The 25,737-nt window shown below is 37.2% G+C and overlaps 1 long non-coding RNA gene across 13 annotated transcripts in view; it reads right to left on the bottom strand.

The window, feature by feature from the left end:
* Window positions 1-25,737, bottom strand: part of LOC144318330 (uncharacterized) — a 299,311-nt gene that overhangs the window by 63,143 nt on the left and 210,431 nt on the right. For 3 of the 13 annotated variants that reach the window (XR_013384189.1, XR_013384194.1, XR_013384185.1), the window contains one exon: window positions 18,727-18,880. The exons of 2 other annotated variants lie outside the window; for them this stretch is intronic. This is a non-coding gene — a long non-coding RNA (uncharacterized LOC144318330). Of the gene's footprint in view, window positions 1-18,724; window positions 18,881-25,737 lie in introns of those variants that run through there. 8 more of the 13 variants (XR_013384183.1, XR_013384193.1, XR_013384192.1 and 5 more) reach the window with 7 other exon arrangements.

The raw sequence follows: 25,737 nt of genomic DNA, 5'->3' as shown, positions 1-25,737 counted from the left end.
GGATGCAGTCCCCAGTGCTCACTCTAAACTACCTGGGGCAGAGAATATTGTTTAGCACATGTTTTCACAGTCAATGGGAGAAAAGTCGTCCTCTACTCCTCATGGACTTTCTTTAGTAATATGCTTCTTGGCACCCCTGGATGTGCGGGGAGACTGACGTTGCCAGAGTATTTCTTTTTTACGGCTTTTGTTGCTTTGACAGCTTTGATTTTATGGCAACTTTAATCATGTGTGTCCTATTCCTTCACCTCTGGCATTTTGCAAATATTCTACTTCTCTATCGCTGCTACCATAACTGCCTTCAACGAATTGTGATTCATCAAACTGTTTCCCCTACGTCCTTCCCCTGCATCCACAGGGGAAACCCCCAAGGGGAATTGCATCAAGCAAACAAGGTGATGCTAAATGCTCATAAATGAGAAAATCTATTAAGTAAAAAGGGGAGGAGAGAGGGAAGAGGAAGGAAGAGAAATTACGTGTGTAAGTTAATGCAGCCCCGAGACACCACCGGCAGTAACTTATACACTGACACTTTAAACAGGCTTTATGAGTCTGTTTACTCTATTCACGACTATTCATGAAAAAGAATGTGCTATCAAGTATAACAACACAATGTACATGTGTTATCTTAAAGATACAGTGAGTCAATAAATCATACCTGAGCTTTAACAATATTATATTTCCCTTTCTTGTATATTCATAGAATAATGGAAGTGGAAATGAAAAAGAGATAGAGATGGGAAAGACCAAATAGGTTATCCATTCAATCTTGCTCTGACAGAGGATCAGTCTAGAGCAATACATCTTAGGTTCTGTCATCTGGAAATTAGTGCCTTCTCTGTGTCATAGCTTTCAACTGCTTTTCTTAGCAGTTTATTTCTGCAATAGCACAATTCTTAGACTCTACTTGTTTTCCCTTAAAGGCAGGAGTTAAATTTGACTTTGCTAATTTTCTCTCCCTCTGTCTCATTCAAATTCCCTGGATCCTGTATAAAAAATTCCTCTGCTGTGTATATTTATGCTATTCTAATATTCCTTGGATTATTCCCTGGTTCTTATTACTCATCCAAGATAAATCCAGTGGCTGGTTATATATAGCAAGTATATATCTCCCTTCGTGCCAACAGCTCTGTGTGATGTTTTCCCCAGAGGGTGAGATTAGGACAATGTCCAGGAGATCTTTGCAGAAGGCAAGGCCTCTCCTCAGCCACCCTGAGTCTAGCACTCTCAAAACTAGGGAGATTTGCCCATGAACTCTTGCAGCTATCTCTCTTCACCCCAGGAACCATTTCTGCCTACTGGACGTCTAAGTTTCTGATGGGTTTGTCTCACTTTGCTTTTAAATCTTACTTAGTTGTAAGCCCTGTTCCTGTTCTAAGACAGTGTGGTCCATTTTTATGATTCTTCTTTTCTTCCAAATATTGGCATTGTCTTCAAATTTCATTAAAATGCTATTTACTCCCCTTTATAGATCATTAAAGATTTTTTCACTGAGAGTGAAGTCAATGCTACAGTTTACTAACTACCTCTTCAAATTGATCAATTCATGCCATTTTACTGCACTGTGATGTTTTGTGTTCAAAGCTAAGCCAGTGTTCAAGTTGTTGGCTTTGAGGCCACTCAAAAAAGGGGGAAAAAAGATATCATGATACAAAATATGTTACAGAAGTCATTATTATTATCAGAATTATGTAACTATATAGTAAATGTTTTAGAGTTTGTATCAGTGATGCAAAAATATATATATAGAGATAGATAGATTGTAAGTGCCAACAGTTTATTCATTTTTACCTCCAGATCTGGCATAAAATAGATATTCAATAAATACACACAGAATTAAATGTGTATTTTTAGATAGTACATTCTATGCTCAGAGCCAAATAATTTTAAGTGTATTAATTTTGCTAGATGAGACTTAGTTTTAATTTCACAAATGTGAAATCAAGGGTTAGTAGATGTCCAGAAACTAGACACACAGGAAGGTAACTTGCCTAAGATCACAACAAAGATTTAGGAAACAGAGAGAGAATTAGAATGCAGGTGTGTCTACCCAACAACAGGCAGGATGTGCAGAATATGAATTGAAAGAAAAGACCAGAGCTGGGGATCAAATGAAGGAGCTGTGGCCATGGTCCACAGTGGTACAGAAGCATGAGATAGTCTGGTACATACTGGGAACATGATATATTAAAGACAGGTATGAAGATGAGCTGTAGTGATTACAGTAGGAGAGATAAATATTCTTTGCTGCTGAAAAGAGTTGAATTGGGCAGCCAGGTGGCTCAGCGGTTTAGCGCCGCCTTCAGCCCAGGGCATGATCCTGGAGACCCGGGATCAAGTCCCACGTCGGGCTCCCTGCATGGAGCCTGTTGCTCCCTCTGCCTGTGTCTCTACCTCCCTCTCTGTCTCTGTGTCTCTCATTAATAAATAAATGTAAAGAAATATTAAAAAAAAGAGTTGAACTTATCTTATTGGGAAATAGAGCCATTAAACACTTTAAGCAAAGACTCTGGGGATCTCTCTGGCTTGTAGCATTGGGAACTGATTTGAAGAGGATAAGGAAAGATAAAGAAACCTGCTAAAAGTTATTATGCAATAGTCAAGGTAAAGAATGAGGAAGCTTTGAGCTAAGACAGGGACACTGATAAGGGAAATAATGAGCAATGCAATTCATTTTTGGAGGGGAGATGAGTGAAAGGAAACTAGCTTACTGCTAAGTATATGGTCATGTCCTCCACTAATACAAATGTAGACCCTAGAAACCCACAGAACAAAACATGTATATATGGGCATGGAGACACTGAAGGGAAAGGGAGGGATGGGCTGGATGAGTTTGTTTGGAGATCCTAAGTCCAATTTAGCACATGTTGAGTTTGATGGATATAGCCAGTCTGGTGGAATACTGATGGTTGGAAGATCAGGGGATTGGACGCAATTGCAAAATATTTAAAACGTTGTGTTCTCAACTGTGAGAATTTTCTAAAATAGGTCTGTCCAGGTCTTATCTTAGATACCACGATTCAGTACTTCCGAGGTGAAGCTTAGGCTAATAAAAACAAATCAGTAATAATGATAAAAACACTGCCCAGCAGTAACAAAAACACAGCTGTAGGACCTCTGCTGGATAGAGCCCCAAAGTCTCTAGAGTATCCCTGTTTCATTGTTTTTATACTAGTAGTAGCAGTAGTAGTAGTGTGTTACAAACTAGGGGTCACAACATCTTGATTGCTCATGAAATCAACAGATTCCAATAAATTTTTAAGTGAAACTTAACAAAAAAAATCAGAACTAATTGCACATAGAAGAATATAATATGTTTTTAATAGCTTTATATATGTTTTATATTTATATATTTGTATAGATACATGTGTAGTGTGTGTGTATGCAAATGCACACATGTACTGGTTTATAATGTAAAATTATTTTTTTCTTTCACAATCAAAAAGGTTTTTTTTCCCCAAGATTTATTCATTTATTTGAGAGAGAGAGCAAGAATGGGGAGGCACAGAGAGAGAGAGAGAGAAACCTTAGTAGACTCCACACTAAGTCGGGAGCCGATGGAGGACTGACCTCACAACTCTGAGATCGTGACCTGAGCTGAAAACCAAGAGTCAGACACTTAAAATACACCCCTCAGGTGCCCCACAACATAATACTTCCTAAATATTAATAGGTATTTCGGGGAGGGGATGATTGCTTCCATTGGTATTCAATAATCATATTAATCAATGCCTATAAGCTAAAGATTTCATGACATTTTTCCTCCACCACCCACTGAAGACAAAATTGTAGACACATACTCCAACCTTATCTTGCTGAGAAAATATTTTTCTTTTATTTTTGTTCAACTCTTGCAAGAAAGAATAACGGTTGCCTACCCATAATTTCCTCATTCTTATTTGCCAAGGAAACCCCAATTTTATCCATGTACCTGTATCTTAGAAAATATATTTCTGTTCTCAGCAGAGCAAATCCTGAACATCCTGACTCTATCAAGTTTATACAATTCTCCTTAACAGTGATTGGTTTACAATGGACATATGACCAATTCTGGCCAATGAACTCTAAAGAGAGGTCTCCTAAGTCTAAGGAGTTCTTCCTAGAAGTTAGTCTAAGGGGAGGGACTTATCAAAAGAAATAAAAAGAGACTGCCATGTAATTCCTCTGGATGTTGAACGAGTCGGATGTGACTACCAGAACTGTGGCACCCATACTGCAACCCTAAGAGCAGCTGGTCTGAGGACCAAGGCAGTTCCCTGAAACTGTGGCAATGGGAAGATGGAAAGAATCTTAATCTCTGATGACACTGCTGAGCTGCGGAACTACTTGGCCTTGAGTCATCCTATATTAAAATTACTTACATGTAAAGTGATAAACTTTCTCTAGAGTTAAGTATTTTGAGATATGTTTCTCGTATTTGCAGCCAAACATATCCTAACCAATAAAAATCCCCATACATGCGTTTGGTCTATAGGGCTAACCTTTGAGATTAAATATCTTAAGTTTCCACTTAAACTGATTTTTGTTTACCACTTTAACAATAATTTAGGAATATTCTAATCCTTTGTTTTTTTTTAATCCAACTAATATAAAATACTATTTTATGCCTATTGTATTTTTTTGCTGAAGTACTATTTTCCAATATTTTTTATATATTCAGAGAATCCAATGTTTTTCTAAGCCATTCAGAAACACACCAGATAAATAATGACATCCAATATATTAAAAATACTCATATGCTAATAATCTCTCCAAACGGTTTAATTTTGAAAATATTTAATTGACTCATTTCATACTTCTTTGACTTAACTACCGTATGTGTAACATGGTATATGTATTAGAAAGGTGCATAGTAACCCAGCCAATAGATATAAGGGAGACATGAATGGCCTCAGGGTTGCACCTGACACCTTCTGAAATTTTATTCAAAACTTCTTATGTGTGTTTATGCATATTTTTCTAAGGTAGACTATCCATTACTTTTATCAGTCTCAAAGGATTAAGAGCTACTGTGTATGAGAAAAGAAATCCTTTCCTTTACTATTTTTCAATCAGATTGACACAAGCCAACAAACATTCATTCAAATAAAGAGTGATTTGAGCTCTGATTTGCCACTTCATAGGAGCATAGCTCATCTACATGGATTATATACAAGGCTACACCACTTTGTGGAGGCTGAAAAATACTAAAAGCATTCAATGCTTCTTCAGAAAGGAAGACATAAATTAGGAATTGGATTTTTAGTTCTGCATCATTTCATCCACAGCAATATAGAGTGGTTTAATTTTCTTTCCAATACTCAATAAAATAAGCATATGAAAAATGTAGAAAAAATCTTTGGAATGGTACAATATGCATAAAGTTATACTGCTAAACTTTGAAAGAATAAGCCTAACACATTTATCATAGTGTCTACCATTCAAGGTTTATCTCTGAAAACTCCATCACACCCATTACTCCATCCACTCTTAGGCTCTAGTTATTAAGAAAGTACTTTTCTCTCTAGAATTTAAACTGCCATTTCTTTGTGCCTTTGAACATACCATCTGTCTTCTAAAATGTCCTCTCCTTGCTCCTTTACTTGATGCCTGGCATACGTCCCATTACTCAATACTTGTTCCAGAATCACCTCCACTGAGAAGAACCTCCTAGGAAGAATATGACACTCTCTCCTCTTTGTTCTCAAGACCCCAGGCACTCATTCAACAAATATTTATCTAATGCTTCTAAACACTGGGAATAGAACAGTGATCAAAACAACACTCTTGCTCTCATGGAGATAATATTCAAGTGGGAGTAGACATATAATAAGCAAATAAGCACATGGCATAGAGAGGAGGTAGTAAGTTCTCTGAAGAAAAAAGAAATCAGGGTAAGAAAGAATGTTGGGGGTAGAAGAGAGCAGTTGCAGATAAGGTGGGGAGAAAAATCCTCCAAGATAGTGGAGCATTTGAGTAAATCTCAGAATTAAATGAGGGAGATAGTGACTGCTCAGGAGAAGAGTATCCAAGGAAGAAAGGGCAGTTAATGCACAGGCTTGAAGGAGAAAGCATACTTGTAAATTTTGAAAAAAAAGAAAGAAGGAACAGAGGGAGTGGAAGAGGGTAAGAGAAATGGGAGATAAGGTCAAGATAGTAGCCGGTTGCCAACTCAGGCTCTTGTAAGCTTTGGCAAGGACTTGAAACTTTTACGTTAGTAAGTTAAAAGCATTGGGAAATTTAGAGCAAGATGTGACCTGACCTTATTTCTATTTCTAAAATCTCACTCTGGCTGCTTTGAGTAGAGCACGTGCTTGTCACTGAGAAAGCAAAGAGACATAGAGGCTACTGTGTTGTCCAGATAGAAACTGGTGGTGGCAGCTTGTCCTGGGATGACTGCAGCGGCAGGAAGTGTAAACTATGAACACTTGCAACTCTTGAGGGAGTCTGTTATAGCAGAGAGAAGAGAAATGGTTAATTCACTGGAGAAGGTAGTAAGTTAAGTGGATAATTATCCCTATGATATACTACAGCACACATTACACCAATGGGGAAGATCCAAGTAAGAGGAAGATGTTGATGATGTAGGGTTGAGAGGAACTAATTGCCATGTCCATAGTAGGTGAGAGAAGGTGGGATCAGGATGCAAAAAAATGAGGTGGCCTTTGTGGACCAGGAACAGATAGTTCAACTACAGTAGTGGACCGGGATGTGGAGTACTTGGGTGCAGGAAGGTGGGGAAATAGATTTTGTGGTAGAATTATACAGACATACAATAGATAGAGAGAAGAGAGGAGAGAGATGTGACAAGAAATTGTCTCAGATGTGCAAGAGGTGGTTGACTGAACAGAGACATATTAGGCTAACTGGGCAGCACCAAGGGAACTTTCGATATTCTGGGTTTTGAGTATAAAGTGAGATCCATTAGCATGAATGCGTGTAAAAACAAATGCAAATAATTCTTGTAATAATGAACCACAGAATAAACCAACAAAGGAAGTGAGAAGCAATGGTAGAAATAAACAATGAAAAGGGTAGGACCAAGGGTTCAAAGGATTATTGAAGCAGACAACTTAAAGGAGCATCCTGGAGAAAGCCATGGTGAGTAAGGAGTGGGACACCTCAAACTGAGGTTTTGGTGGTAACAGTGTTTGATGTGACTGTGGGAGTAGGGAGCTGTGGTGAGGAAGAAGACAAGGTCATAAGAAGTATCTTATTGGGTGTTCTATTCCTCTTAAAAGGAGAAACATACTGTGGAACAGTATGGAAGAGTAGGCAATTCTCAGGATCTTTGGGAAGGTCAAAGAATCATTGGGGCTATCCAACCAGGACAATAGCCAAATTGCAATGACACAATTGCTCACAGGACATAGTCCAACCCCGGTCCAACCATTGGAACCCATAATACACCAGCTCTCAGTTACCCCTCACCAAAAAAACAGGCACTGCACTGTGCTTCCTTCTTCCTGCAATATGTCTCTTAATGAAAATCTTGCTTGGGAACATTTGATAGGAGAAATCTACATCAAATTATTGAGCTCTACTTGTAAAAGAAATTTTGAAATTTAGGTTTCTGGCATCTACCTTGGGGATTGAGATCTCATAAGGGGAGACATTCCCTAAACATAAAAAGGGTACTCAGGAGATGTGGGCAACCAATATTACAACAAACATAAACGGCAAGTATTTACATATTTGCTGTTCCATCCCCAAAACTTTTCTCAGTACATACAATACAAACAAGCATGTGACAATTTTTGTTGAATAAAAAATATAAATGAATGAGGAGTTGCATTTTTACATGGTAAAATTAGTTATTTCTTTGTTTTGACTCCTGGTCTCCACTTTACACTGTGCAAATAATATAAACTAAACTAGGGCATTAGAGCATTACATGGGGGTATCTTAGAGCATTAAAATACTACCTTCAATCTCTGGGACTGTTCTAGCTATTAAGACTCTTTGGGGAGCTGGGTCATTTTGAGCAACAATTCATTTCAACACAACTGTCCTAAGAAGGTGCTAGATCTCTGGTATGGTAATGTCTGAGACTAATAGAACAGCATATTCTTTCATTAAACGGATATTTATTGAACACCTAACTATATAGTTAGATATTCTTCTAGGTATTGAGCACACAGCAATGAACAAAAGAGAAAAATCTCTCCTGACAGCATTTACAATTCTAGAAAAAAAGGGATGCTTTCAATATCACAATTATCTTTAAGTGATTACAAAATTGAAACTTCTTTATGCCAGAAAAGCACAAGAAAAAAAAATTCACGATAGCACTAACGCAACTCTTGTGCTTTTTGATACGTTACTGTAGTTTTTTTCTAAGTATATGTACATAAATATTTATTACAAATATAGAATGTTACCTAAACATACAGTTTTCTATTTTGCTTTATTCACTTGACATTAGCTCGTGAGTACTTTCTTATATCATTATGCCATTTTTAAAACATTTTTAAATGTGTACATATTATTCTGTGATAATAAAAGCACCATAACCAGGCTCCTTTTATTGATCATTTAGTTCCCAATTTTCTATTATTATAAACAATGCTGCAGTGAACATCCTTGCACTTATATATGTGTACATTTATCAGACTGTTTCTTTAGAATAATTTTGCAAATGTAATACTGTTAGGTCAAAGAGTAACCATATTTAAAGACTTAAATATAGACCAACTCCTCTCTTGAAAAAAAAAAAAAAAACTTGTGCCAATTTCATTCTCAGCTGCACTATTCATGACAGTACCTTTTTCCTACACCCTACCAGATTCTACTTTTTTGATTATTAATCAACTTCTGATGATTCAGCCCGTGACTCTCACAGGAGGGAGAAAGGTAGTTGGGCAGCTGTTGCTAAATGATAAGTCAAGAGATTTTTCGATATGTACCATTTAGCCACCAGGATTACCCTGTGCCCAGTGGGATCCTTACCTGTTCCATGCTGATAGGAATGCTTACACAACTTCTGAAGGAAGAAAGGAAAAGAGGAGAGCAAATGTGTCAGTAAACCTCACCTTTATCATTATAACCAATCCAGTTTTTCATTAACAAACAATATTAATTGCATTGAGAAAATATTTAAATAATGTTGGAACCAACGAGGACAATGGTAGCTATACTGATGTTTGTATGCAGTACACAGAGCCATCGAAGGCAAATGGAAATACAGTTGAGATCACATATTATGCATCATTAAATAATATACACTGAACAATCGAGAAAGCATCTTCTAGCTCTTGGAATGCCTGTATCCGATCCTGACATAATCTGCAGACTCCAAAGAAGAGATGAAACCAAATGGATAGTCATTTTTCTTATATGTCTGTTCCACTTCCCAAATTGTATTAGTTACTACTCCTTGATGTTGGTTGATTAAGTTAATGCTTATTGTTCGAGCTTTATGCCAAACTGTTCCTGAGATGCAGCCAATCACCACTTAACACCAGGGATAAGAGGATGTGCCAGTGAGACAACTTTAGAGGTCATTTGCTTCTAATTCAGAATCAATCCCCCTGTTTCAGAAATGTCTGTCACATAAGATCCCATGAGAATCTGGAGAGCCCAGCCAAGTCTGTGCCAACTTGGGAAAACCACTCAGAGTACACAGCCCTGTATTGTTATCGGTGCTGGCAGGATCCCATCTCTCTCTAGACAGCCTAAACCCTTTAATCTTCCTACACTGGGAGAGCTGTTCATGACCGGAACAAAGGTTAGAAAGCCCCTATCCTCATCACAAGTGATACCTCTGCATCTTTATAGATCTGCTGAATCGGCGCCAGTTATGATCTATAGCCAGGCTCCTAGTCCCAATCCCCTTGTTTCCTATTAACAATGCCCTTCTGCCCATTTGAACTCCTACTTAGTGAACAGACCCTGCCTCGTGAGACCAAAGTCTGCTTATGGCTTCCACTCTGGTCTCAGCCTTTCCCATCCATTTCCCAGAGACCACAGTTTCTCCAGCTGTATAAAGGGTTCCCTGCTGGCACACTAACTCTGTCTTTGTCTTAACAGAACTAGATTACATATTCTCCAGAAAATGGGAGTTCAGTCTGAACTTCCTCGGCATTCAGATTGAGCATCTTCTGGGTGAGTTTGGTGATAAATAAATTTCTACAAATTTCCTCCTCTAATTTTCATAACAATACGAAGGAAGAAATTCTTACTAAACAAGGGGGAAAACCAAGACACAGCCAGATTAAGTGATTTATCTAGCTTTTACATAATGGAGCCAAATCTAGGTCTCCTGAATCCACACCAATGGTTTTCCACCTTATGAGATGGAGATGGAACCACTCAAAGCAGGCCTGAACACATTTTGAAACAGAGGTGGTTTTCTCCTCTGCCTCAATTTAGTAATTTTCAGATGAATAAAAATTTCCCAGGGTGCCTGGATGTCTCAGTTGGTTAAGAATCTGACTCTTGATTTCAGCTCAGGTCATGATTTCAGGGTCCAGGGTTAGAGCTCCACATCAGGCTATGCGCTCAGTGAGGAGCTGCCTTGAGGTTCTCTCCCTCTCCCTCTCCCCCTCCTCCCACTTGTGCGCTCTGTCTCTCTCTCTCTCTCTCTCTCAAACAAATAAATGCATCTTTAAAAAAAATTCTTGTGTCCTTTCCAGGTGGGTCCCTCGCCCTCAGCACCAGGCCAAAAGACAGCCTCATGCATCTGACAGGCAGCCACCTCTTGCATATTATCTATAACATCAGATATAAAGCACAATTAGCAAATAAATGCAGATCTGGCCAATGCTTAATAATAAATGGAGGAGTTAATTGACCTCTGCAAAATTTAGAACACACAGAGAAATTATAAAAGTGTAAAAAGTACCTCATTGCCTATCTTATACCCCACAGCAAGATATGTCATCCCAACATGAGTCCCATGCAAAGGTATCCCAATTAGTAAGGGACCTTAGGCATCTCAACATGTAAAATAGCATTCAAAAGGATTGTGATTATATAACATGCCATATTTTCCCTCCCAAAAAAAGAAAAAAAGAAAAATTCTACTTTATAGCTCTTGCTTAATTGCCCTCATAGACTAATCAGGAAAGAGAATGATGTTATCTCCTCTTGCTAACCTTTTGATCTGCTCCCTACCAGGGTTTATTTCATTTCCTCAAAAACCACAAAAAGAATAGAACAAGGTGATCAAGGCTACAGTCATCCCCTTTCCAGTTTTTTTCTGACTTAACATATTTTTTACTGCTAGGCCAAATCATGTAAGATTTTCACTTAATAACTCACAGGGTTATTGCTGCTTATTGTTACAAAATTTCTTAACGAGATGCTCCTTTATTTAGGCTAAATAGTATTTTTCTTAAGTGCATTGCAACAGTTATGTTAACTGATTACAATTAAAATTCTAGTTTGTAAAAAGATGATATGACCTCTATATCAACATAAACAAGAGTCTGAGAGTTGACATAGCTAGTTTACAGTAAAAGACGAGTCAGTTTCTGAGACAGTCCTTATGCCATGCAGAATATTACTGGAAATTCTATTAGGCTTTAAGTAGACACTGTGCTGTGCTATGAATACCAATACTATTAGTTCCCAAGTTTGCACACAAATTGTATAATCACTCAAGACACTGCAGGGGTTACTTAGAAAACAAATGCAACATCATTTATCATATTGATCCTTGTCTATAAACAAAGAACTTGTATGTTTCCTCTCGACAGCATTTTCCTAAATGTCATTCAGTATTAACCAGAGAAACAAAATAATAACATTTTCAAAATCAGGATTAGCATTTAGGTTGTTGCTGGACATTTTAAGATATGAAGGAAGTAGCCTTTAGTCCTTGTTTGGGGGGAATAGAAGAGAAGGAGACTTTACCAATGCTCATGCTTATCTTAGTCTAGAAAATATGCTGTATTATACTTCTTTCCTCTAACATCAGAGAATGGGCACCCGCTTACCTGTTTTTGTCTGACTGAGTAACCTTTTCTATAAGTTTAAAATAAATGAAAAGTGCTCTACCTCTAAAATTATAAAAGTTTTTTTTATACCTTGAGAGTGGACCTTGGTGATTAGTGAATCTACATTGGTAAACTAAGATCCAGAGGCCAAATGTGTCTGTCTGATGCTGCCTTTATGTTACAAAATATATGATTTTCCTAATCTTTCTAACAGCTTAATAAAGAGGCTTTTCAAAAAGAAAAAAACAACAACAATAAGTGATAAACATGGTCAATTACTGTTCACCGACTTATTATGCCTGAATAACACATTAGGTTAAAAATTGTTTTTCTTATCATTGTTGTTTGTTGTACATTTTACTCGATAAAAGAGAGAATGTCTTTTCTGTTATTTGTCCACAATTCTTCACGCCAATATAGCTAACCAAGTGAAATTAGTTGCCTAATTAGAATTGGAAGAGATGGATGTATTTTAAATGGCTCCACAATATATTATGGCATGTGTAAATTTTTCTTCTTCCTCAATTCTACATTTTTGTTTGTAATTAGAACCTGTCAGAGTTCACATCAAGAAGATTTTGGAATTCTCTCATGACCCTTTCACAGCATAGCTCCAGTCCACAATAACCAACGTTAAGTGTTATTCTCCATTTCCAAATTCGGTCAGAACACTGCTTCTTTATCATCTTGAAAACAATGGAACATAAAACAAATTTTGCACCAAGATGGTTCTCTGTTCTTACTTTTCCCTTCAAAGAAAGTGTCTGTCTCTTTTAATTTATACCTTTACCTATACTATGAACATTATTCCTTCCCACTTTTTATCATAATTTAAAACCACACGTGTCTCCCTTGTTTCTTCAGTTAACTTTTTCATATTGGCTGTTGTACTTCCATCTTCAAAAATGTTCAGGTTATTCTTTTTGTTTTGTTTTTAATAACTGTATGTTTGTACCTTTTAATTCCATTCACCTATATCATCTACGACACCCCCCCCCCCCCGCCAAACTCCAGAACTACCAGTTTGTTCTCTGCATTTAGGAGTCTATTTTTTTTGTTTATTTTTTAGATTCCACATATCCGTGAAATAATATGGTATTTGTCTTTGTCTGGCTTATTTCACTAAGTATAATATTCTCTAGGTCCACCTGTGTAGTCACAAATGTCAAGATTTCATTTTCACGCTGAGTAATAGTCCATTGTATATACCACATTTCAATGTTCAATTTGCCAACATACAGTATAGCACACAGTGCTCATCCCATCAAGTGCCCTCCTCAGTGCCTGTCACCCAGTTACCCCATCCCCCCACCCGCCTCCTCTTCTACTACCCTTTGTTCATTTCTTATTTCTGTTCAATACTAGGCATCCTGACTGGTGTGAGATGAGAACTCATCTTGCATTTCCCTAAAATTAGTGATTTTTGAGCATCTCATGTTCTGTTGGTTATCTATATATCTTCTTTGGAAATATGTCTATTCAAGTCCTCTAGCCAGAAATAAATGTACACATATATGGTCAATTAATCTACAACAACAATGGCAAGGATATACAATGGGGAAAAGGCAGTCTCTTCAATAAATAGTGCTGGAAAAAACTGGACAGCTATATGCAAAAGAATGACCCTGGACCACTTCCCTACATCATACACAAAAATAAACTCAAAATGGATTAAGGATCTAACTGAAAAATCTGAAGTCATACAACTCTTAAAAGAAAACATAGGCAGTAAGTTCTTGAATATTGTCCTTAGCAGTAATTTTTGGATCTGTCTTCCTAAGCAAGGGAAACAAAAGCAAAAATAAACAATTGGTACTAAATCAAACTAAGAGGTTTTTACACCAACATCAACAAAACAAAAAGGCAACCTATGAGACGGGAAAAGATATCTGCAAATGATATATCTGATAAGGAGTTAATATCCAAAATATATAAAGAACTATAAAACTTAACACCAAAAAAATAAATAATCCGATTTAAAACTATTGTTTTAAGTAGACTTCTAGCAATTATGTTCCATTAATTTAGCAATAACTTCTTTCTAGCAATTTTAAATGGCATTTTCTGACTGCTCTTGACCTATTCCTCTTTGGAGATTCCTTTTTGCTTTGATTTCAGTGACGATAAACAATCTTAAGTTATTTTCTTACTTTTTCCTCTTTGATTGGCTTTTCAATCTCTTACGTTCCTCATTTGTGTTTCTCAGGACTCTGTCCTTAGTTCTTTATTCTTTAGTCTTCCTTCTGAGTCTTTCAATGATTTTAATCACTATCTTCTATAGAAGCAATCCCTGTGTTATTCATAGAAGGCTAATCCCTAAATTTTTGGATTGCTCATGAAATAATCCCACCCCGATGTTCCTGGTCAGTCACCTCTCTGGACAGCTCTTCCAGACTGTCCCATTCCATCCATAAGGACCTCAGAATTCTTCACTAGATCCTCTGTGAGAAAAAGAGAGGACATAAAGTATTAGCAGGAATTTTGTATTTCTTAATGTTTTTTGTTTTGTTTTTGTTTTGAATACAGCTTGGAAGCTATACCCATCACTTTGAGCCTACATCGTACTGGCCAACACTCAGTGAGACAGATAATCTAAAAGAACAATACATAATATATACAGAATGCATGCATGGTAAGAGGATGCCTAATAGAATCGTAAAGAGCACAGATTACAGAGCCAGTTGACCAGAGTTTAAATTCATCGTTACAATGGAGAAGTCACCTAACCAATCTGGGTGCTAGTTTTCTCACCCATAAAATGAGACTACTGATATTGCCAAGCTCCAAGTGTTGTTATGATCATTAAATAAGCTAATGTTGGGGTGCCTGGATGGCACAGTCAGTTAAGTGTCTGCCTTCAGCTCAGGTCATGATCCCAGGATCCTGGGATCAAGCCCCATGTCGGGCTCCCTGCTCAACAGGGAGCCTGCTTCTCCCTCTCCCCCTTGCTCATGCTCTCTTATTATCGTTGTCACTATCTCTGTCTCTCTCTCTCTCTCTCTAATAAATAAAATCTCTTAAAGAAAGATTGAATAAATAAGTTAATATTTTCTGCAGACCCTAGAACAAGTACCTTGCTCATAGAAAGTCCTGTCTAAGCGCTTGTCGAATAGATAAGTGCTAAGTGAAACAAGAAAGCAGGGAAGATGGAAAGGCATGAAGGTTTAGAATGGTAGATTAGGTGGCCAGGGAATGCCTCACTGGGAAAATAAGATTTGGGCAGAGAATTGATGGAAGTCAGACAGCAAATTGTTTTGAAATCTTTCAGAAGAACATTCTAGGCAGAGAAAACTCCAAGTACAAAAGTATGAAGCAGGAGTTTGCCTAGTATGTTTGAGAAACTCTAAGGAGGTCAGCATATCTAGGGAGAGCATAAGAGGGACAGTCAACAAATCAGAGTGAAATAAGACAGGGAGATAAAGTGCTGGTGGGGGGTTTGGGGCACAGGGGTATTAGGCTTCCTGATTGTCATTTATACAGGTTCATTCTGGCCGTGATACTGAAAATAGTTTGAATTGAGGCAAGAAACGATTTATGAGGCGACTGCAACATAATCAGGTGAAAGATGTTGGTGGCTGTGATCAGACAGGGAGTGGCAAAATGGTCACAAGTGGTAAGATTTGAGATACATTTTTAAATGAGAGTGAATATAGTTTGCTGCCAGATTAGATGTGAGGTGTGAGGAAAAGAGATGAACCGAGGATTATGTAATTTTAGCCTAAGCAACTGGAAAGTGGAATTACAATTAAATTAGATTAGAACTATTACAAGAAGCGTAGGTTGAGGAAGAACATCAGAAATGTGGTTTTCAGTATATTAAGTGTGAGATGCCAATTGTTTCTCTAATTTAAGATGTAAAGTACACAATTGAGTCTTGAGTTAAAAGGGAGAGTCAGACTGAAAATATACACTTGGGAGTTATCAGTGATAGATGGCAATTAGAACCACAAGAATAGATAAGATAATCTAGGAAGTGAGCATAATCTAATGAAATACAGAGAGAACACATCCAAGGATTGATCCCTGGAATGCTCAAAGGTTTACAATGAGCAAGAAACATAAAAGACTGGGAAGTCAGTGAAGTTGAAGGAAAACCAAGGAAATGTGGTGTCCTAGAAGTCAAGTGGAAGAAATCGTTTCAAGAAAAGAGTAAGTGATCATCTTATCAAGTGATCAACTTCGTTAAGTAGGTTGGTTAAAAAGAGGACCAAGAAATATGAGTTAGGGGTGCCTGTGTGGTGTGGTAAGTTGAGCGTCCAACTCCTGGTTCTGGCTGGGGTGCTGATCTCTGTTCCCTGGGATTCAAGCACCAAGTCTGCTTGAGATTTTCTCTCTCTCCCTTTCCCTTTGCCCCTTTACTCATGCTCTCTCTCTCTCTCTTGCTCTCTCAAATAAATAAACGCTTTCAAAAAAAGATTGATGAGTTAGATTTAGTAACTGAAAGGTCTTCAATGAACTTGAAAAGATGAGTTGCAATGAAGTCATAGGAACAAAATCTTGGGATCAAGAGACAAGGGAAAAGGACTTAAACAGAGTGAATATAATTTTTTCCAGGACTTTTATTATAAAAGTAAGGAAAGGAATGAGGTGGTAGATGGAGAGTTATGTGAATAAAAACAAATTAGATTTTTTATGAAAAACAAATTTTATGCTAATGGGAAGAGTCCAGTAGGAAGAAAATAAAGGAAGAGATCAGTAACATTTACTTCCAGTTGAATCACTGAGCCCCTCCCTCTCCTGTGAACTACACTTTTATTGCTGCTCCTACCTATTCATTTACTCAGTCCAATCATCAAAAGCCCAAATCCAAATTATCTTTTTCTCTGGCTTCTCTGTCACCAATTTTATAAGCACCCTCATTTGTTTGCTAACAAATTTGTAAATCACAAGACTCTTTTCCTAGAATGTTACCTCAACCCCTTACTGTTACAAGAGGACTCATTTTCCCAAGATGGCACCTCTTCTCCAGAAACTGACACAAATGCAGGATGCTCATGTTCTCGGCTCACTTTGGTCAAATGGTCAATCTTGATTCATTTATCGGACTCCTCTCTGGCACCCCTTGGACAATCATTTTGACCATATCATTGTTACTGAAAGCTTAAATTCTCTTTTCTTCCCTTTTTGTCTGCCACACAGACTCCAGCACTGATTACACCCACAATAAAGGTTTCTGGTCTCGGTTGAACTTCAGTATTAGTCAGAAATTATTTTACTCATTCTATTCATTAATTTTTATTTCTCCATAGTCTGCAGTGCCTGCTCAAATCTCTTAAGGTACCTATTTTCATGTCTCTCTCTCATTCTAAGATTATTTGGTTCACTCATTTTACCTTTACTGAGGCCCTGCTGCATGTTTAGTTCTGTGCTTGGCACTAGTTATACAAAGGTCCTTGACTTCAAAGATCTCAGAATGTCACAAAAGGACGAGAACAGGGTTAAAAGAACAAATCAAGGGGAAATAATGGAACAGAGAAGACTATACACAGAATCTAAACAAACAAAAACAACCTCTAATATAATTTGGTTCATGTTTTAACAAAGGTATTAAGCAAATTAAGTGAGTACAGAAGAATAAAGAACTCTAAGAGTCGGGAAAAGTCTGACAGAAGAGGTGGTATTTGGTTTAGGAGTTAAAAGATAACCATAAGTTTTACAAGTTCATATGAAGAGATTAGACAGAGGGTAATTTTAAGCAGAGAAAAATTCTAGAGCAAGAAAGTGAGGCATAAAATCATTCCTTTCTCATGAAATAACCACTGACTCCAATGTTCCTGGAGTGTATAGTACAAGCTAAGGATTTTGGACTACTTCTTTAGTAATTTAAGAACCATGAAAGGTTTTTGCAAAGAATGGGTAGAGACATGTATGTGTCTGTTTAAGAAATATTCCTGGGAGTAATGTGGAACACAGACCTAAGAAAGACAGAGACTCAATATAGTTAACTGGAAACTATGGCAATTGTCTAGAAAATAAATGATAAAGGTCTCTAGAACAATGTCACCAGAAAAAAAAAATGGAAAGAGTAGGCTTGGTAAACTTTTATGAAAACAGAATTTAAGAGATTTGCTGATAAATTGGATTTAGCGAACGATGAAAGGAGAGGGGTTAAGCTTGACTTCAATACTTTTAGCTTGGGCGACTGGGTGTATGGCAGGTGCATTAATTACAATAATGAACACAGGGAAGCTTTGAAATACAGGGAATGGGAAAGCGACAAACAGGTTAGGTGTAGGATGCCTTTAAAAGGTCTGGGGGCACATGTCCAGTCAAATTCCGAACTGGAGCTTCTGAGAGATACTGAGGCGGGAGATATTTATTTAGACGTCGTCAGGACATAGATGCAAGTTAAACTTGAAACACTGGACTAAATCCTCTGAGAGAGTGTCAGGTAAGGGGGAAAAAGGGTATCATGAAAAAGATATACAATCTGAAGGCTGTTAGGGTTGTATCCAGAATATGGTCTCTTTACCATCTATACTTGCCACCTATTTCTTCAATCTTATTAAGCAATAAAAACTGACAAGGCTTAGCTCCTAAACTTAAATCTTAAAAAGTACTAGTCCCTAGCTTTTTCTTCCCTCCTAGCTTTCTTCTCTCTCTCTCTCTTTTATTTATTTCCTTTTTAAAAAATTTATTTACATTTTCAAAGAGTATCACATGATTTCTTCAAGTTTCTCTTCCATAACAACTGGCAGAAATGCCCAAGAAGTTGCACATTAGAGAATCCTTTCATCATTTGTTCATAATAACACTGTTTAATTCGACAATTCCACAATGTTAGTACATTACCATGGTTTTTCTAATGGATACAAGTACTTTATTTTCAGAAGTTAGTCCTTGCGTGTGGCGGACATTGCAAGGCTCACATTCAGCCAGTGATCCTTCTAGATTCCAGCATATTTCACACTCCATTGTTGCATTACGTCTTCAGTAGACACCCTGGAGCACTGGGTGTTATTCTGTATGTTGGCAAATTGAACACCAATAAAAAATAAATTTATTATAAAAAAATACACATAAAAAAAGACACCCTGTAACCTGTGCAGCTTTTTTTTTTATTTTTATTTTTTTTACTATCTTCTGGATAAATTCTCCAATGTCAGAAAGCACACAATCACAAAAACAATGCTTTTTTTTTTTTTTCCAAGAAGATGTACAAAGTTTACCCCCTCGAGTACAGTTACACAAGGGCTATACCTGGATATGATATGACTTGATTTCTGCAGCAAATTGTGAATGGACACAAATAGGAAAAATACAAAACCACTGCAGTCTTGAACTGCGATATTTTTAGACTCATTGGAGCACATTCAGATGAGAACCTGTCCTTATTAATGGATTAGAAAGTTAATTGATCTGTATTATGCCTGAAAGTGGCCAGAAAGAATGAAAAATAAGGGTACTCATTCTGTGCCCTCCTCATATATTTAAGCTCTCTCTATGTACTTTTAACTTACACCATCAGCACTTAATATACAGATAACTCATTCTAAAATTGAAAGGGTTATGGGGTTATAATTTTTATAATTTCTCCTTGCTAATGCTTTCTATATTACATTTAAAGCACCCAGTAAAATACCTTCCAAGGATTTCTGCACCTCCCAAACTTTACAGAAATGTCTTGGCCAGTGACTGAAACCCTGGCCTATTTGAGATTGAATATAATAACTACCAAATGAGGTAAGCGTAAAATTATTCTTATGTGTATGCACTCTGAAGAATTCTTAAATTCTTGAATTCTTTACACATTTTAGGAATTAAAAAAAAAATGTCTTTTATGGGATCCCTGGGTGGCTCAGTGGTTTAGCACCGGCCTTTGGCCCAGGGCGTGATCCTGGAGACCCGGGATCGAATCCCACGTCAGGCTCCCTGCATGGAGCCTGCTTCTCCCTCTGCCTGTGTCTCTGCCTCTCTCTGTGTGTCTCTCATGAATAAATAAATAAAATCTTTTAAAAAATTAAAAAATAAAATAAAAAAAATGTCTTTTAAATCTGAAATTAGGTTCTGGGCTCTTACCAATCCTCCATCTAAACAGTCTTTTATCACTAGCAGATTTTGCAATTCATCCCTTCCTCTCTTCTTCTCTCCCCATCACCTGCTCCCAGATCATAAATAAACTGAACCACTCTACTCACAGTACAGTCCGTCTTCAGAGTATCCATTTACCTTGCATCACATACACAGTGGCCCATAACATCTTACTCTTTGTTTCTCCTTCAAGAAATGTTTTTTAAACCCCTAATAGTACTTTCAACCTCTGATCCTCTTCCACTGTTTAATCTTTAAAGGCTTTATGAAAATTCTGTTAAAGTGTTTATAAATCATATCCTATAACTTCTTTTTTTTTCCTGTAAAGTTTTTCAAATCAATCTCTTGGGTTAGTGAAGCAAAATTATTTTAGAGGAAATCTGTTATCCCCTACTTGTGAACGGTAATGCACAGCCACATTTGATAACCAACTTTTTACTTGGAGCACTGTGGTTTTGCAAAGTAGGCATGAGGAATGGGGAGAACCAATGTGGGGCTCATTACTACCTAACAGACTCAAGGGGACTTCTGTACTATTTTCAGCATCAGTGATTTCAATATTATGTGATCTAAAATTCTTTCCTGCCAGGATCCTGTCTTCCCTTCCAGAAGATAGTGTTTCTCCGCCAACACTAAATGACAACATTCCCTTCCTTCACCAACAGCTGCACATCTTTCAGTTCTTGGGCTAGATGTCAGACCTCTAACACGTGCCTCCCACTCTTCCTGCCACTGCATAGTGAATGTGGAGGAGAACGTAATTCTCTTAGTCGTTCATAAAGGCTCAAATGACAAATGAATTTTTCTACCCCTGCTGCTCTCTAAACTTTGGGAAGTATCAAGTGAACCATTAGCCATTTCATGATATTCGACTTGGGTGACCATGCTGGGAAGAGTTGCAATTTAATGCCTTTTTAAATGTATGGTTATGGTTATATCGTATGTAGTCCTATTACATTTTTCTACCATGTTTTCCTTTTATTGTGCCATTAAAAATTTATTTTTTTATTTTCCTTATCACATTATAATAATTGTTACATTACCATTATTGTTTTTTCATTTCTTTTTATAATGGTTGTAAAATTAATAAAATCTTTGACAACGTCTTGGGAGGTCAGGAGGGCCCATGAATTGCCCTCTGCAAGCTTGTCACCGTGCATACCTTGCTCAGGTCCTATTTGGGCACCTCCTACATGTGTAACAGTGGACAATGGGTTATTCAGTTAATTCACTGTTTGTTTCTTTCATTTTGTTTTAAAAGATTTTATTTATTTGAGAGAGAGAGGAAGCATGAGTGGGGAGCAAAGGGAGAGGGTAGGATCCCTGCTGAGTGGGGTACCCAATGCAGGACTTGATCCCAGGACCCTGGGATCATGACCTGAGCCAAAGGCAGACACTTAACCAACTGAATCACCCAGGCACCCCTGTTTGTTTTAATCTGTAAACTGTACATAAAATTTAAATCTAACAGCCAGGTAATGGTATTTAGAAAATGAAACCATTTTTCCTGGCAACCTAAAAAGGCCATTATTTCTAGGAAAAATAAAGAAATATGTGGAAACTAAATATTTCAAAGATATTTAGTGACATCTAAACAGAGTTAAGCCATATAATATAATAGATGGTAATAACATTAACAGTGCAGCTGAAATCTATTTTTTGAATTATAAATTAAGGATCCGAGGAAAGGAGAATTTTTGGTAACAGGAGAGAATGATATTGACTCAAAATAGGAATGGGGGGCGGGGGAAGAAGCCCTGAGACATGGTATTTAAATTTATTTGAGCTTAGTTTCTTTCTAAACGTAAGAGGCACTCCACTGTTTAAAAAGGCCTCAACTAACACGAGTTCTTCTGTTTTTCCACTGCTGTCTTTAAATCGTCCTAAGTGGTTGCATTCTTTGTGGAGAAAACTGTTCACATCTACAGCAAATGCTTAATTATACATAATGCTCATGAGAGCAGAGACCATATTGAACTAACTCACTGCTGCAGCTCTAGAGCCCAGAAGATCAGAGATTCTCAATACATATTTGCTGAATAAATCAATAAATAGGATACATATGCGTGCATAACGTATCACATATATGTTACATTAATTTAATACATAACTGATTAACACAAATATCACATTACATATGTGGTACGCACTTATAAGCCTTTGGACAACCTTTGTGAAATTCTACCTAAGTTTGTTATATTGAGGTTATTAGAGATCATACAAGCAAGGACATACAGTTCTTTGTACACCAGAGTGTCAGACTCTGTTTTAACATTTATCTTTTCCATAGAAAACATATAAATCAAAGAAAAAAAATTTTACTCTATAAAAACAGAAAATACAATAAATTTAGTTTTTGCTTTATAAGGGTACATGTCAATGCATGCCAGATATCTTTCTGATCCAATGCCTAGTGCCCTACTGGCTACAAAATGAGGAACTACCAACACTAATTAGCAAATAAAATACACATCTAATAGGGCTCCTAAAAGATGTGCTGTAGTATAACCCAGTACTTTGAATTTTAGCAGAGCAGCCAAAGATAAAAGAAAATAGCATGTCAGTCTCATAATTGATCATTATGTCACCTACCTTTCCTTATACAAAAACCATGCTTGTAAAATATTTGCTAAAGGCCATTTGATTTTCCTCAGATGTGAACACCAGACCTAATTAAAGAGTACATTTAATTTCTAATAAACCTCCTTTCTTTGTATGTTTTATGTTCTTGAATACATTTCTATTCCGGTGTTGATTTCAGATCTTTGGAAGTTTTAAGTAACAAAAAAAAGTAAAACAATAACAAATTCCATTTACAATTAACTGAAATGACCTATCCTTTAATCTAGTGTTTGGGTTAGTGATATAAATGTATAGTTAAACAAATACACATCAAACATGAAACCTCGCTGTAATTCTATCCTGGAGGTCCGTAACTGAACTATTATATTTAGAAAGTCCATTTACAGTTAGCCACTACTTTCTAAACAAGAGATCTTGAAAGAAAAGCATTTTATATCAAACTCCAAAATATTATTTCATTAGCCAGGTTCCAGTTTATATATTAAGACATGAAAAATGTACTTACAGATTAGACACTTATCCGCACAGGCACCTAATAATGAGACCAGTGAAATCTAGAAACCTGAGTGATCTATATTGAGACATGTATTATTTAAATGTGCTTTGATTTTCTTATAAATTTGAAATTTTCTAGATGTAAGATAGGTGCTTATATTAATATAGAGAAAAAAAAGATCAAGAGTGGTGGAGTCCAAGAGCAGAGGCTGTAAATCCTTCCAAGCATCCTCACTGGAAAGAGATAGCATGTTCAAACTGGGTAATTAGAGAAGAATTTAAAAGGGAGATATTTATAAAGATCTTATAGTAACAGTAAGGAGCTATCCCCTAGGTCTGATGGGAAGTGGAGAGAAGGTATTTGCCCAAAGGAGGAAACAGAACCATGTGGAGAAAACCACCTAATCTGATGCAACCAGTCTGGTGACTCCATAGGAAGGGAACTGAGGAAATAAGCTCCTCATAATCATTTTTCCCTTTGTTGGTCACAACTTCCTCAGAAGCTCCCCTCATGTACTCTAAACTAGTCCCTATTTCCAGAGGGTAAAAGAGACATAACAAAACAAAACAAAACAAACAAGTAAACAAACAAACAAACAAACAAAAAGGTAGACCACACCTGATTGGTAGATGGCAGGTTTAATAAGCAAGGGAACTTATACAATCTGTTTGGCTTAGGCAGCCATAAGAGAATAGATCTTCACACCCACCTACCGAATCTTGAAAGTTTATGTAGAGCCCTTAACTGGATTCAGTCACATACACCCTCCTGGTATTCAATACCACATCATTATCTCCTTGGGGCAGCTTCTGGGAACAGGGAAAGAAAGCAGAATATATGTTCCAAGGACAGAGGAGGGGGTAGGGTGCTTCTGATCACTGGGATCCAGTTTACAGGTCAACTAGTCATCACATGCCCTCAAGGATCTCCAACAGCACCCTTACCTCCCATGGCCAAATTCATACAGAACCCAGAAAACCATCAATGGGGGCCATTGATGCAGCCGATAACTAAAGCAGAGCAGAGTTGAGAAGAAGGCAAATGAATCTAGAGGAGCCAACAAAACATATCAAGCACAAAAGAGAAGCAAAAAGGACATCTGTCACAGGACCAAGGAAGTAGACAAAGGAAATGTAAAATGTCCAAGGAAAAGCAATAGGTTATCAGCTAAATATTTAAGGACAAATGAGAAGGCATCATGCTCTCAGCTGGATGTCACCACAGGGTAGAAGCAAGAAAGCATCTAGAGGAATCCTGAAGAAATTCTAAACAAATAGATGAAGGAGAGGAAATTAACAATTGTACCACAATTACTGTGTACCAAATATTGCATTAGGTAGCTTCAACAATATCTTTTAATTCTCATAACATGCCAGGGAAAAAACTCTGATTATAATCATTTTAAAGATACAGAAACTGTAAACCATAAAGAAATCTGCCCATCTATCCCTGTTGTAAATGTCCCTGAATATTACCACTTAGTTTCCACAAAACAGTTTAACCACCACAGCTAAGGAATTCAAAGTTGCTTTTAAGTTAAGCCTACTCTGGTGATGAATCATGGCCTCAAGATTTTTCTGGCCTAAGAGGAATGGACAAAAACTTGTTGTCTCTTTTCCAGAAACTTCTGCAACTCTTCGTCCACCAGGATCTCTGGAGACAATGAGCATAAGGTTGTGCTGCTCTGTATGCCAAGTCACCTTCTACTGGATCTCTCACTCCTCTCCCTTCAGATGGAGCCAGGGAAAGTCAGTCAGGCATATAGTCTTACATTACTAATGTATGGAATCCATTAGGCAATTCTATTTGGACCTAAAAAAATAATAACTCTGCTTTTCTTCCAACTTAAAATCGGCTGTCGCAATCCCACACTCTTTCAAAGCTATTTCCAGCAAGTTTACATTGTAGCTATGGTAGCATATATGTCTTATCAAATCTCTTTTATCAACAAAACTAATTTTATATTCTTTGGCTCTAGCTCTACAGTTTTCCTTAGAGTTCCCCTGTACAAAACCACACCAAACTCCAGAGATTTAATAACAGTAACAACTAACATTTAGAGTGGGTCATGCCCTGGACTAAGGATCAAGACAGGATGTATCTCATGGAATCTTCCCAATGGATTTATGAGGTAGGTGCTATTGTTAGCCCCATTTCAGAAGTAAGTAACTGAGGCTTAGATTAAGCAGTGTGCCATTATTTCCACAGCAGAAGTGCTTAAAAAATAAGCTTTAAACCCAGGAATTAGGGCTCCACACCTACATGTTTAACTACTGCCCTCTGTTGCTTCTTGGCGTTTGGAACAAAACTCCCTTGCCCACTTCCCTCCCTTTGTCTCCCAAGCAACTGACTGAGAGAGATGAAACTTGGCTTCCACCCCCTTTCTCAGATAGTCACATTTTCTTTTTCCTCTTGATTTATTTATTTAGTACTTTCTCCTCTGGTTATAAACAGCATTTGTTTTTCCCTTTCACTTGGGACAATATTAAAGCATCTTCCAACACACCAAACTTTCTCAGCAATGCGGATTAGGCAATGGACATTATCGGGCCTCAAGTCGTGTCCAAATTTGTCAACATAGCAAAACCATACTTAGTAAAATTGTAAAATCAGACAAATTGTTGATAAGCACTACTTCATGAAGTACTTTATCACTTCTGGGCAGGTAATCGCCAATCAGAGAAATTACGAAGAACAAAATGTACCAGT

The sequence above is a fragment of the Canis aureus genome, chromosome 8 (assembly GCF_053574225.1).
Source record: "Canis aureus isolate CA01 chromosome 8, VMU_Caureus_v.1.0, whole genome shotgun sequence".
Taxonomy (NCBI): Eukaryota; Metazoa; Chordata; class Mammalia; order Carnivora; family Canidae; genus Canis; species Canis aureus.
Note: the sequence above shows the minus strand (reverse complement) of the source record. Positions and strands in the feature narration are given on the sequence as shown.